Source organism: Podarcis erhardii (assembly GCF_964252035.2).
Source record: "Podarcis erhardii genome assembly, chromosome: 7".
NCBI lineage: Eukaryota > Metazoa > Chordata > Lepidosauria > Squamata > Lacertidae > Podarcis > Podarcis erhardii.
The window spans coordinates 52,292,499-52,305,334 of record NC_138511.1 but is presented as its reverse complement, the minus strand read 5'-3'; the positions used below and the strand labels follow the sequence as shown (position 1 = coordinate 52,305,334).

Here is a 12,836-nt window from a genome sequence, read left to right as displayed (position 1 = left end):
ACCTGTTTAATATTTTAGCTCCACCTTTCAAAAGAATAAAAGTGCTTAAGTTTATGCTGATTGTTATAGACTACCTTTGGCCTTCTGGGTAGTGGTGCCTGCCCTGTGGAATGTCCTCCCATCAGATGTCAAGGAAATAAACAACTATCTGACTTTTAGAAGACATCTGAAAGCAGCCCTGTTTAGGGAAGGTTTTTAATGTCTGGTGTTTTATCGCTTTATCATTATTATTATCATTAATTCTGTTGTGAGCTGCCCTATTGATTGTATCTTCCCTCCCCCTCTCCTCTTGCTGATCTTAGTCATAGTTTCCCGATGACTTGTTCGGATACTAAGGAAGCTGAGCTGTTTGTTCAAGAGTCTAGAAGATCACTGCATCACAGAATGTCTGCCCCATGCAGGAGTTGAAAGAAAATAAAAAATCTAGACAAGGAAATGGGACAGCCAGTCCCAGAAATGTGTAAGTTCAGAAATACAGATGGTGCAACAGGACTTCAACCTGATGTTGTAAGAGTTCTTTCAAGTGGAGAAACTCTATAATCATGAGCATTGATGATGCAAACAATTATTGGATCCAGACTAACTCGCTTTCACTTAGTTCCAAATGAACTCAATGGGGCTTCAGCTAAGCCATGGCTGACTTGTCCCATTAATTTTAAAGGGGCCTAAGTTCAATGGGATTAGCCAGTTTCCAACCCAATTCCTGTAGACCAGGGGTCTGCAACCTTTAAGACAAAAAGAGCCACTTGGACCCGTTTCCAAAGGAAAAAAAAAAACGGGGAGCCACAAAACTCGTCATTATAAAAATAACTTTTTTGTCACTTTTTTATTATTTCTTTGTTTGACCCCTCAGAATTACTCCTCCTCATAGAAATAAATGTTAAATTAACAAGTTACCTTTTTTTTTGTGTGTGTGTTCTTCACTCCCCTTCAAAACAGTGACCAGCGTACATGCCCCCTTTCAATGCAGTGACCAGCGTACATGCCCCTTACAATGTAGCGGGCGGGCGGGCGGGAAGGTGACGTCGGGACGGTGCGTGACTAAAACACGCACCGCCCCCATGCGACGTCACAGCCAGTACAGCGCCCGCCACAGTGGGGAGTGTCGGGGTGCACAATGCACCTCCTCTCCTTGCTAGTATCCGCCCCGGAGCCGCGGCAAAGGTGTAAAAGAGCCACATGCGGCTCCGGAGCCGCGGGTTGCAGACCCCTGCTGTAGACTCAATAGGGCTAACATTAACAGCTGTGGATAAACCTCTCCGACCTCAGTGAATTAGTCTAATCTCTTGTGAAGTCATCTATACCAGTGGTCATCACAACATTTAGTGGTAGTATGTTCCAGAAGACAATTATGTATTGAATATAGGAGTACACTCCCAACCCTGCTGAATCTCTTGCCCATCAGTTTTGCCAGATGTTCCTGAATTATTAGGCATTATGGGGGCAGGGAAAAGGGACGCGGGTGGCGCTGTGGGTAAAACCTCAGCACCTAGGGCTTGCCGATCGCATGGTCGGCGGTTCGAATCCCCGCGACGGGGTGAGCTCCCGTCTTTCGGTCCCAGCTCCTGCCCACCTAGCAGTTCAAAGCACCGCTAAGTGCAAGTAGATAAATAGGTACCGCTTTATAGCGGGAAGGTAAACGCCGTTTCTGTGTGCTGCACTGGTGCCGGCTCGCCAGAGCAGCTTCATCACGCTGGCCACGTGACCCGGAAGTGTCTCCGGACAGCGCTGGCCCCCGGCCTCTTAAGTGAGATGGGCGCACAACCCTAGAGTCGGACACGACTGGCCCATACGGGCAGGGGTACCTTTACCTTTACCTTATGGGGGCAGGGGGAGCCTCCCTTGCCCATTTCCTTTAATATTGTGTCTATTACAGTATAAGCCTGCAGGCAGGCTCTGTCTTATGCTTTTATCAAGAGATAGGCAATTTCACTCACAGACACACCAATATTATTGGACGACAACTGCCACCATTGTTGAACAATGGCCATACCAGTTGGGGCTGATGAAAGATACAGTCCAAAAACACCTGGGCGCAAAATCAAAGGGCCAACTGGCCCAGCATTCCTTCTGCTGCCTCCTTCACCAGAACGAAGCAGACAGGCAGCTTGGAAATCCAATCTCCATTGTCCTGATGGAGCCAGCTGGCCCATTTTGTTCACTTTCATCTCTATATACAGCCTCATACATTTTTAGGCGCTTTATAAGGTGGTAACTGTCATCAGGAAAAAATACCTAGAATATCCCTCACAGAGGTAGTCCTTGCCAAAGCCCTGTATTCCCAGGGAAAGAAAACAAGGGAGCGGGGGAGAGCGAGAGCGAGAGCGAGAGCAAGACAGCTCTTTATCCTCACTCTCAAATTGTACAGTAACAAGAGGAGCAAAAACAAACAGAGTTAGGCTTGATTCCCATGGCGACAACAGGCTATTTCATCTGCTTTGTACTTGGGGGCTTCTGTGGCAACAAATGCAAAAAAGCTGAGGCCAGCAAACCTTTGCTTGCTTGGGAGTCATCTGCCTTAATATCATCCCGGATGAAAAAGGGATATGAAATGTGGAATGCCACCTTTATTTTCATTCCTTGCAAAACTGACAAACGCGAAGGATTAGGGATGGGGAAATAGGTTGCTTTTGCTTCCTTTGTTTCTCATCCAAATGGTTTGATTCTGAGAAGGGACTTAAATGCAGATCTTCACACTTCTGCATCAGTTTTGAGATTATTATTATTATTATTCTTCAAAGTCCGCATGAAAATTTATCAGTCAATAAACACATTTTTGCAAAGCAATTTTCCCCAATATAATGCATTTTTGAATGTTGTTTCCACTACTACATGCATGTACAGTGGTACATTGGGTTAAGTACTTAATTCGTTCCGGAGGTCCGTACTTAACCTGAAACTGTTCTTAACCTGAAGCACCACTTTAGCTAATGGGGCCTCCTGCTACTGCCACGCCGCCGGAGCACGATTTCTGTTCTCATCCTGAAGCAAAGTTCTTAACCTGAAGCACTATTTCTGGGTTAGCGGAGTCTGTAACCTGAAGCGTATGTAACCCGAGTTACCACTGTATATGCACACTTTACCCTGGCGTATGCATTACAGTGGTGCCTCGCAAGACAAAATTAATCCGTCCGCGAGTCTCTTCGTCTAGCGGTTTTTTCGTCTTGTGAAGCAAGCCCATTGACGGCTTAGCGGATTAGCACTATTAGCGGTTTAGCGGCTTTTAAGCTTAGCGGATAAGCAGATAAGCGGCTTAGTGGCTTAGAAAAAGGGGGGGAGGGGAAAAAACCGCAGGAACTCGCAATACATTTTCGTCTTGCGAAGCAAGCCCATAGGAAATTTGTTTTGCGAAGCACCTCCAAAACGGAAAACCCTTTCGTCTAGCGGGTTTTCCATCTTGCGAGGCATTCGTCTTGCGGGGCACCACTGTACTTGACCAGAAATTTGCTATGCAAAATTAAGAGAAGTGTGAATTTGGAAGGATGGCTATGTTTCAGTTCTTGTATTGCATCAGAAAGTGTGAATTAAGTAGGTTGGTCTTTATTTATTAACTGAATTGAATTCCTCCCTCCCATCCCTAGCCAAGCCCAATGTTGGGGCCAGCTGCCTAATTCTATACCAAGAGTTGCCAATGTGCCCCCCCCCGATGTTGTTAGACATTAGCTCTCATAAGACCCAGCTAGCATGGGTGTCTGTAAGGGATCATGGGATCGATATCTGGACTCCATTGGCTATCCCTGATCTGTCCTTGGTCGGGGACAGAGGGTGGCGCTTGGGGGGGAATTGTCATCGCGTCACTCCTTGCTGTATGGAGTGCCTCAGGGTGCAATACTCTCCCCGATGCTTTTTAACATCTTTATGCGCTCCCTCGCCCAGCTTGTCCGGAGTTTTGGGCTGGGTTGCCATCAGTATGCTGATGACACCCAACTCTATCTGTTGATGGATGGCCATCCTGACTCGGCCCCAGATACACTGATCAGATGTTTGGAAGCATGTGGGAGCCGGTTGAAGTTAAATCCTTCGAAGACAGAGGTCCTTTGGCTGGGACGGGACAATATGGGATTGGGGGGGCAACTCCCATCTCTTGCGGGGGTGCAATTAGTGCCAGACCGTCCGTTGAGAGTTTGGGTGTAATCTTCGACACCTCCCTTTCCATGGAGGCGCAGATTGCAGCTATTACAAAGGCGGCATTTTTTCATCTCCGCCAAGCTAAGCAGTTGGCTCCTTACCTCTCTCACCCTGACCTAGCCACTGTGATCCATGCGACGGTCACCTCCAGACTGGATTATTGTAACTCGCTCTACATGGGGCTGCCCTTGAGACTGACCCAGAAACTCCAGCGGGTGCAGAATGCCACGACGAGACTCCTTACGGGGTCCTCGCTGCGAGATCACATTCACCCGGTGCTATACCAGCTGCACTGGCTCCCGGTGGAGTACAGGATCAGGTTTAAGGTGCTGGTTTTAACCTTCAAAGCCCTATACGGCCTAGGACCCTCGTACCTACGGGACCGCCTCTCCTGGTATGTCCCACAGAGGAACTTACGGTCTTCAAATAAAAACATCTTGAAGGTCCCAGGCCACAGAGAGGTTAGGCTGGCCTCAACTAGAGCCAGGGCTTTTTCAGCTGTGGCTCCGATCTGGTGGAACGCTCTGTCACAAGAGACAAGGGCCCTGCAGGACTTGACATCTTTCCGCAGGGCCTGCAAGACAGAGCTGTTCCATCAGGCCTTTGGTCAGGGCGCAGCCTGACTCTCTCCTTTGGCAATCTTCGCAGAGCTCTGGCCCAGTGGTTGCCATTAGTTTCATTTGAGTTAATTTTATAATGAATAATTTTGGTATGTTGTACTATTTTATTGTTGTTAGCCGCCCTGAGCCCGGCTTCGGCTGGGGATGGCGGGATATAAATAAATTATTATAATTATTATTATTATCATCATTCTACATATGGTGATCAAAACTGCAGCTGCTCTTTTGAATGTTTGGAAACAAAACTTAGGGGCTCTTGAGTTTTTGTGGTGTGGAAGAACAGAAACTGAATCTTACACCTCTTGCCACAGTGTTCTAAATGTTTTGATTCTGAGGAGGAGGAGAAAAACCCCTACATTTTGGAGAAGAGATGTACATCAATGTCCTAAATCAGCTTCCAACCCTGCCCTACATATTTTGAAATTGTAATTGCAAAGCAATTCCAGTGGGATATGTTGCCAGACATCATTTCTGGTTCTTCTGCTTGCCTAGCACACATATTTTATTTATTTCATCTCATTGCTGCATTTCCTGGAAAGGAGTTCAAGGTGATGAGGTTATTTCATGTTTATCCTCACATCACCCTGGCAAGGTTGTCCAAGGCCAAAAAGCAAGCTCCATTTATCTGTATTTCTGTTCTTGTATGCTGCTATTTGTCAGATGCCTGTAAGCTAATGCTGCCCCTCCTGTTCTCTCCTTCCCCTCTCTCTTTACTTGTAATATTTTGCTGCTGCTAATGCAGCAAACCTCCCTTCCCCTCTGCCTTGATCTGAGGAATGGAAGGAGGTTCCTTCCTCAGAGTGAGGCATTTGTGAGAGGAAGCCTGGGAGGATGCCTAAGCCCACCACTGCTTTTTTTCGAGGGTGACTAGACATTTCTTTTAAAATTTATTAAAAAACTTAAAGTTGCTGTTAAACCACCACCTCAGCACCTGCCACCTGGGGCAATCGCCTCATTTTGCTTAGTGAGTGAACCAGCCCTGGTTTTGAATCAAAGTCTCCTGGGTATACAACTGATGCACTACTAGTGACAGATGTTGGGGCCTCAAATTTCAGAGGCGCCCTGTGTAACACCAAAATTTGGTGCTCACTGCCTCTTGCCTTCCATTCTACATCAAAGTTGTGGTGCCCCTGAGGCATTGTGCCTAGTGCAACTGAACTGGTTGGACTCCCCTGAATCTGCCTCTAGCACTATCCTGCTAGCTCATTAATATCAACCTCTTGGTTAACTACAGTCGTATCTCGGAAGTCAAATGGAATCCGTTCTGGAAGTCCGTTCAACTTCCAAAACATTCAGAAACCAAGGCGCAGAACCCACGTCAGATGTTCGGGTTTCCAAGGAACATTCGCAAACCAGAACACTCACTTCCAGGTTTGCAGCGTTTGGGAGCCAAAACATTCAAGTCGCAAGGCGTTCGACTTCTGGGGTACAACTGTATTTACATTAGCCCAAGCCCCTTGCAGAACTTGAGAGTATAAATTATGAAATTTATATAAATTATAATTATTAATTTTATAACCAGCCTTTCATTTCAAAAGGAAAGACCGAGGTGGTTCACAAAGAAATGAAATCCAACAGCAAAATAGGTATCTGTAGAAGTGTGCATGCACACGAAAGCTTATACCAGAACAAACTGTCTGTAAGGTGCTATTGGACAATTTTTAATTTTTTTTATTTTTATTTCGACTGCGTCATACCAACATGGCTACCTACCTGAAGTAAAATAACAAGTAGAATAAATCAAATGATAAAAAATTCTGATACGTGCAATTATAACGCACAGTAAAACAACTACATTAAATGATTAAAATATATGTAATAAACAAGTTCATGAAAACAGCATCACAGTTAAAACAACCATCGAAAAATAAAATCAGGGAAAGGCTTATCTAAACAGGGTGTGTCTACAAAAAAATGACAGAATGCTAATAGTGATGTGGGGCCTCCGATATTTAAGTAGGAAGTGCATTCCACAATACTGGTGCCACTATGAAAAAGCTGGTCCCCATTTAACACAAGCTGATAATAACCGGGCCATGGCAATACGCCACCTGCTCCAAGTTCTGAAGATGGGGTGGATTCAAAATCTAGGCTAGCAGTAGAACACCTACATTGCGTGCAAAAGATCCCAGGTTCAAGCCCTGGCATCTCCAGCTGGAGTGAGAGAAGATTCTTCTCCAACCTGCAAAGCAAATCCATGTGTAGACAAATAGTGAACAAGATGGAATTAAATGACTCAGTAGAAGGCAGGTGCCTATGTTCTGAAATCTAAAGAAAAATGAGTGATTTGTTGTGGTTGTTTTAAGGAAGTTGGAACTAATATCCTCTATGCCACACCCTGGCTTCTGACACAGTGCAGTTAAGATGCTTTTAGAGCCGACAATGTAAGAATAATCAATGAAGATTCCTGGCTTTGCTAATTGCCAGAATGAAGGCCAACAGGCAAACATCCCACTGGCTTCAACCTAAGAAAAATCACAAGCAGTTTGGGTCACAAACGGCCACTCTTCTGTGTGTATATACATATAATATATATTTTTATATTCTGAGAATGCTGCAAAATATGTTTAGTCCATTTCCCTCTCACTCTCAATAATCTATGGTTTGGCATTATCTGCAGTGGCTGTTTCTTGGGGAGGAAAGAAAGATTTGCATATAGTAATAATAACAGTAATAATAATAGTAATAGTAATAATAACTGGATGACCCGTTTCTATCAATTTGTCGCAAGGATCAAAAGCCCAATTGTCGTATATGTAGGATGTGTGGATTAGAGTGTACTTGCAAGCCAACCCACAGTCAAATTGCATCAGCTAAATAGGGTCAAACTGGGTCAGCAAGGGGTTGGGAAAATAAATTGGGAAGGTGTGGGCAACAGTCTCTCAAATTTCAATACAGTATAGCGAGTCATTATGATGGCACATCTGTCTTGAAACCTGCACTGTCATGATCAATGCTAGCAAAATCATATTTACCGGTATATAGGGTGTATTAAAGCCATGCTAGATGCCTGCAGCCAACATCCCCCCCCCCCACAAATAACTGGGCTGGTTAGTCTTTACTGCTATGTAATAATTATATTAGAAGATGGTGCAGAGTTATGGGCTAAGAGAATATGCTGTCAACTAGGAAGTCTCCAATTCAAAGGCTACCCCTGCCAATAACATTAAGGTGGGCTTATGCTAACTGTTTTCTTTTAGCCTCCATCCCTCCCCATCTGCAATATGCAGGGACATAATACTGACTTACATTCCAGGGTTGCCGTAAGGATTACAACTAGGTAATGTACATTAAAGAAACTAGGTAAGAACACTAAATATTCCTAGACACAGGAGAATGCTTTCAACAACTAGGTGTCTCAATGTTCTGCCATCTGTAGTTATGGAAGGTTGATCTACTAGGTTGCCTTCGCATTTGAGGGTTTGCCTTGCAGAAGTGGCTCAAGTTAAAAATCTTGCCCATGCTCTTCTGCATCAGCCTTTGTCATCCTGGTGCCCTCCAGATATTTTGGACTATAAGCTGGCTGGGGCTGATGAGAGTTGTAGTCCAAGGTATATGGAGGGCACCAGGTTGGTGAAAGCTGTTCTACATTATAATTTTTGTCGTGCTATAGCAGCCCGGTTTATTTCCCCAGGATTTCCTTTGCACTTTGAGAACTCAAAGGACAATTCCTCCAAGTGCCCCTATTTTCCAGGGACAGTACTGGATTTACAGAAGTTGTTCTGGTTTCTGATTTGAACAAAATGTCCTGCTTTTCCTTAGGATGTCCCTATTTTCATCAGAGATAAGTAGCTATACAACCTTTAGAAGACGTCTAAGGCAGTCCTGTATTGGGATTTTTTTAAATGTTTATTTTTTAATGTTTTTATTTATGTTGGAAGTCGCCCAGAGTGGCTGGGGAAACCAAGTTAAATGGGCAGGGTATAAATAATAAAATTATTATTATTATGGAATAGGGCATCCCTATTTTCATTGGAGACATGTTGGAGGGTATGGGGGGAAATTTGCATTTCAGTTTTAATGGCAGACTCCAATACTTAGTTTACAAAATATATAGCAAAGTTCCTTGCTGTAGCCTTCACAGCTAGGGCACATTGTTAAAAGGAAGATGAGTTCTGAGTCAAAATTGTCTTTATTTTTTAAACTCTTTTTGATTGTGGATTGTGTGTACTTTGTGTTTCCAACCCCTGCTGTGTTGTCTTGATAACTCTGTACTGTATCTGATGTTTATGGTCTGTAGACCAAATAAACTAAACTATAACTAGATATTGCTTGTGAATTGCTCTTAATACTTGAAATTTGCTATACAAATGTGGAGTACCATTTTATTTATAATCTGCTTTTCAGACAAGATTGACTCACAATGTAGTTCACAGCTGCCCTTCCAACAAATAAAATCAATCAGAAAATCCAGATTTATTAGCAGCAGAAAGCCAATACATAAAAAGTATAGACACGTGTGGATGATAAAAGTAGAAAATAATAGACTAAACTATCTCGTTCTCAGAATGTCTCAAAGTTCAATATGTAAAATGACCTTAGCTCCCTATCTTTTCTGCTCACTTCAACCTTCTCGCCTTACCCTCTTCCCTACCTTTAGTTTCCTGTTTCTCAGGACATCACATTCTTTGAATCCTTCCTTCCTTCAGCCTCTGGGCTCCCTGCTTATATAGTTTCTCTAGCTCCTGGAACTTCTTTCCTAGTTCTTAGCCTTTTCCAAAAGTGAAAGGTCAAAAGTGAGAGGGTTTTGATCCCATCTAAACAGGCAACTTCCCCTTCATAGAAGCTGCACTGCAAACATTCTGGCAATAAGAAGTTTGAATACTGACAATGGTGCAGCTTGTGCATGATGCTAAACAACGGTTCGGAGCTAGCTGGACGAGCCTCCACAAGCACTGGACTCGTGTGCTCCATCCTCCCTCTTCTTTCTCCTATAGAACTAAAAGGATGCCTTCTGCTGAGTTTTGTTTCACTTTCAAAGAATCTCAGTTTTGTATGAACCAAGGATCCTGGTTTAAAACAAACAATGCTTAGTGAAACAAGCCAGCCTCATTACCCATGCTTTGAAGTTGGCTTATTTAGAAAATGACCCAAGTTTGTTTTAAACCAGGATCCCTGGTAGGTATGTAAACTAAGCAAAGATTCTCTGAAGTTGAAAATAATCTTGGGGACCAGGGATAGGAGGAGTACACAGGAGAGCTCAAAGTTTTGCTCAGGCTCAAGGAAGCTACTCCATGTATCAGTAAACCATACAGCAGGGGTCTGCAACCTTTAAGACAAAAAGAGCCACTTGGACCCGTTTCCGAAGAAAAAAAAACTGGGAGCTGCAAAACTCGTCATTATAAAAATAACTTTTTTGTCACTTTTTTATTATTTCTTTGTTTGACCCCTCAGAATTACTCCTCCTCATAGAAATAAACGTTAAATTAACAAGTTACCTTTTTGTGTGTGTGTGTTCTTCACTCCCCTTCAAAACAGTGACCAGCGTACATGCCCCTTACAATGTAGCGGGCGGGAAGGTGACGTCGGGACGGTGCGTGACTAAGTACAGCGCCCGCCACAGTGGGGAGTGTCGGGGCGCACAATGCGCCTCCTCCCCTCGCTAGTATCCGCCCCGGAGCCGCGGCAAAGGTGTAAAAGAGCCACATACGGCTCCGGAGCTGCGGGTTGCAGACCCCTGCCATAGAGTATCAATATGTGTGAATGCATCCAATATAAATTACTAGCCCTCAGAGTCACCTCATTAATTGGCAAATGCTCATTATTTCAGACTGAAGCAGCCTCATAAATCACAAAACCAATGCAGACAGATTTTCAAGGTTTTCTTCAAGTTCTTTTCTGTTTTATTTATTTTGCTATACAAACTAACATGGATCCCACATTAAAAAGGAGTGGCCACCACCCCTGTCATTTCCATGTGCCCCTTCTTCAGAAATGAAATGTTCACATGAGCAGGGAATGAGAGCAGGGCCAGCTGGTGTAACCTCTCTCCTCATTACTCATCAACACATGGAGAAGGTGAAAATAATACTTGGATGCCCTGATTTGGGCAATACAGCCTTGCTTCCCCCACATACACCAGCTGTCCAATGGACGTGGCTTAGATTAGGGGGGGCAACCCTTTGTATCTGCAAACCAGAGAAACTGTTGTAGGCACCACACCACAACCATGTGCACATCACAACTACTCTGTTGGCTACAGTAGGATGCTTCTTCCAAGCCTAATTTCAGCAGAGGCAGGGGAACTTCTGGGTGCCAGGGATGGTTACTGCAGGCATATTTCTGCCCACGGGCACCATGTTGGCAACCTAGCAAGTGAGGAGGTAGATGCAAGCCTGACAGCCTTCTTGTTTTTTTGACTCCCCTCTCATTCCGGCCTGCTCCAGCCTTGTGTCTTCCAGATGTCAGGGGCTAATGGGAGTCCAAGTCCTAAACACCCGATTAAGAAATTTTGTCTCACCTAGTCTTTGCCCACTTGAGATCCATGCATGGTCTTTTAACCCTCCCAACACTTAGTGCACCTTCTCAGCTGTATTATGGGGAACGGGACTGTACAAGTGCCATAGCTCCCTACTGGATAGTAGCTATGCCTTCATCAGGAATGAAATACCAGCACCAGCCTTCCCCTACTGGGGGTTGTAGTCCAAAACGTCTAAGGAAGGCTGGTCCCATCTGCATTGCACATATCAAGTACTATTGTACCATTTAGACAGTCATGGCTTCCCTCAAAGAACCCTGGGAACTGTAGTTCATTGAGGGTGCTGAGAGCTGTTAGGAGACACTCCCCCCCCCCAAAAAAAATTCCGCTCCTAGAGCTACAATTCCCTGAGTTTCCTGGAAAGAGGGATTGACTGTTAAACCACTCTGAAAACTGTGGCTCTGTGAAGGGAATAGCGGAGTTGTGTCTGTGTTTGTTTGTGTTTTATTTTTATCAGCTGATGAGTGGGAGAATTGTAGAATTGTAAAATTATTAAACTCCTTGGGTGCCCTGGCAAGAAGTGATATGATATTGCTTTACATGTATAGTGCAGATGGAACCTAAATTTAACAAAAAAACCATCAAACAACAACAACAAAATCAAGCAAATCTCCTGCAGCACCCAATACTTCACTCCAGTCAAGACTGGAGTTTAATGAATTGATTAAAGAGATTGATCTATCAGCTTATCAATCCAAAACACAATACTGTTCTCTCTTGCATGAGCACATACACACAAATAATTCAGAAAACTCAGAATTGTAGCACCCCGTGCCAGACGCCAAAAAAGAAAAGTTGTCCATTGTACAGTATAAGAACTAGATTTGAAACAGTTCCCTGGGGAGGACTTTGAATCCCTTCCCCATGAATCGCAGTGTTCACACAATGATATAATGAATTAGAAACCTGTCTCGCAGATACACTAACTCATTCATTCCCTTGTAACAAAGAGATGCTGTTTGTTTTGCCTCTCTTTGTGGTGTTTTCTTCCAAAACAACCACCATTGCTTCAGTCTTCTATTGCTCTACTCAACTCAGTGTTGAAATTCTAGATAATTAGTAATGCTTCTGACATTCTTATGAGGTTGACTGTATGATCCAACTGACAGGCTGGATTCCAAAATCTCACTGAGAAGCTGCAGGTACATACCAATGGGTGTTCAGATTAGCGACTGTATGTATGTAGATGTGGACAATCTGGGTGGAGGGAGGGTTGTATTATTTCAGTCTGCTTTAAGCCACCTTAATAGGTTCCAGGGTTCTACTTGCTAGCCCTCCCCTTCTCCTGCTGGTCATTCCATTCCCTTGATCCCCTGTTTTATTTCCCAACTGAAAGTTAACATTCTGTAGCTGCTGAGTATGCTCATTTTTATAGGACCATTTACAAGAAGGCCCCTTCAGTTTTTTCCTCTTAAAGTTATTGGAACTTCTGCAAATCTCAGGGTTTAGGAAGAGGAATGCTACACCAGCTCTCAAACAATGAGATCCTCAGCATTCAAAGTTAAGACACTGAAATCCCTTATAGGCAACTAAATTTTGCAGCAGAAACCACCATTCAAAGTTGTCCATCATTTCCCAGCCTTTTTTTTTTTTTTAATGCTCGTTACCAT

General features: G+C 43.9%; 1 protein-coding gene across 1 annotated transcript in view; it reads right to left on the bottom strand.

The window, feature by feature from the left end:
* CMIP (c-Maf inducing protein) overlaps positions 1-12,836 on the bottom strand; it is a 149,451-nt gene that overhangs the window by 67,181 nt on the left and 69,434 nt on the right. The window lies entirely within an intron of this gene.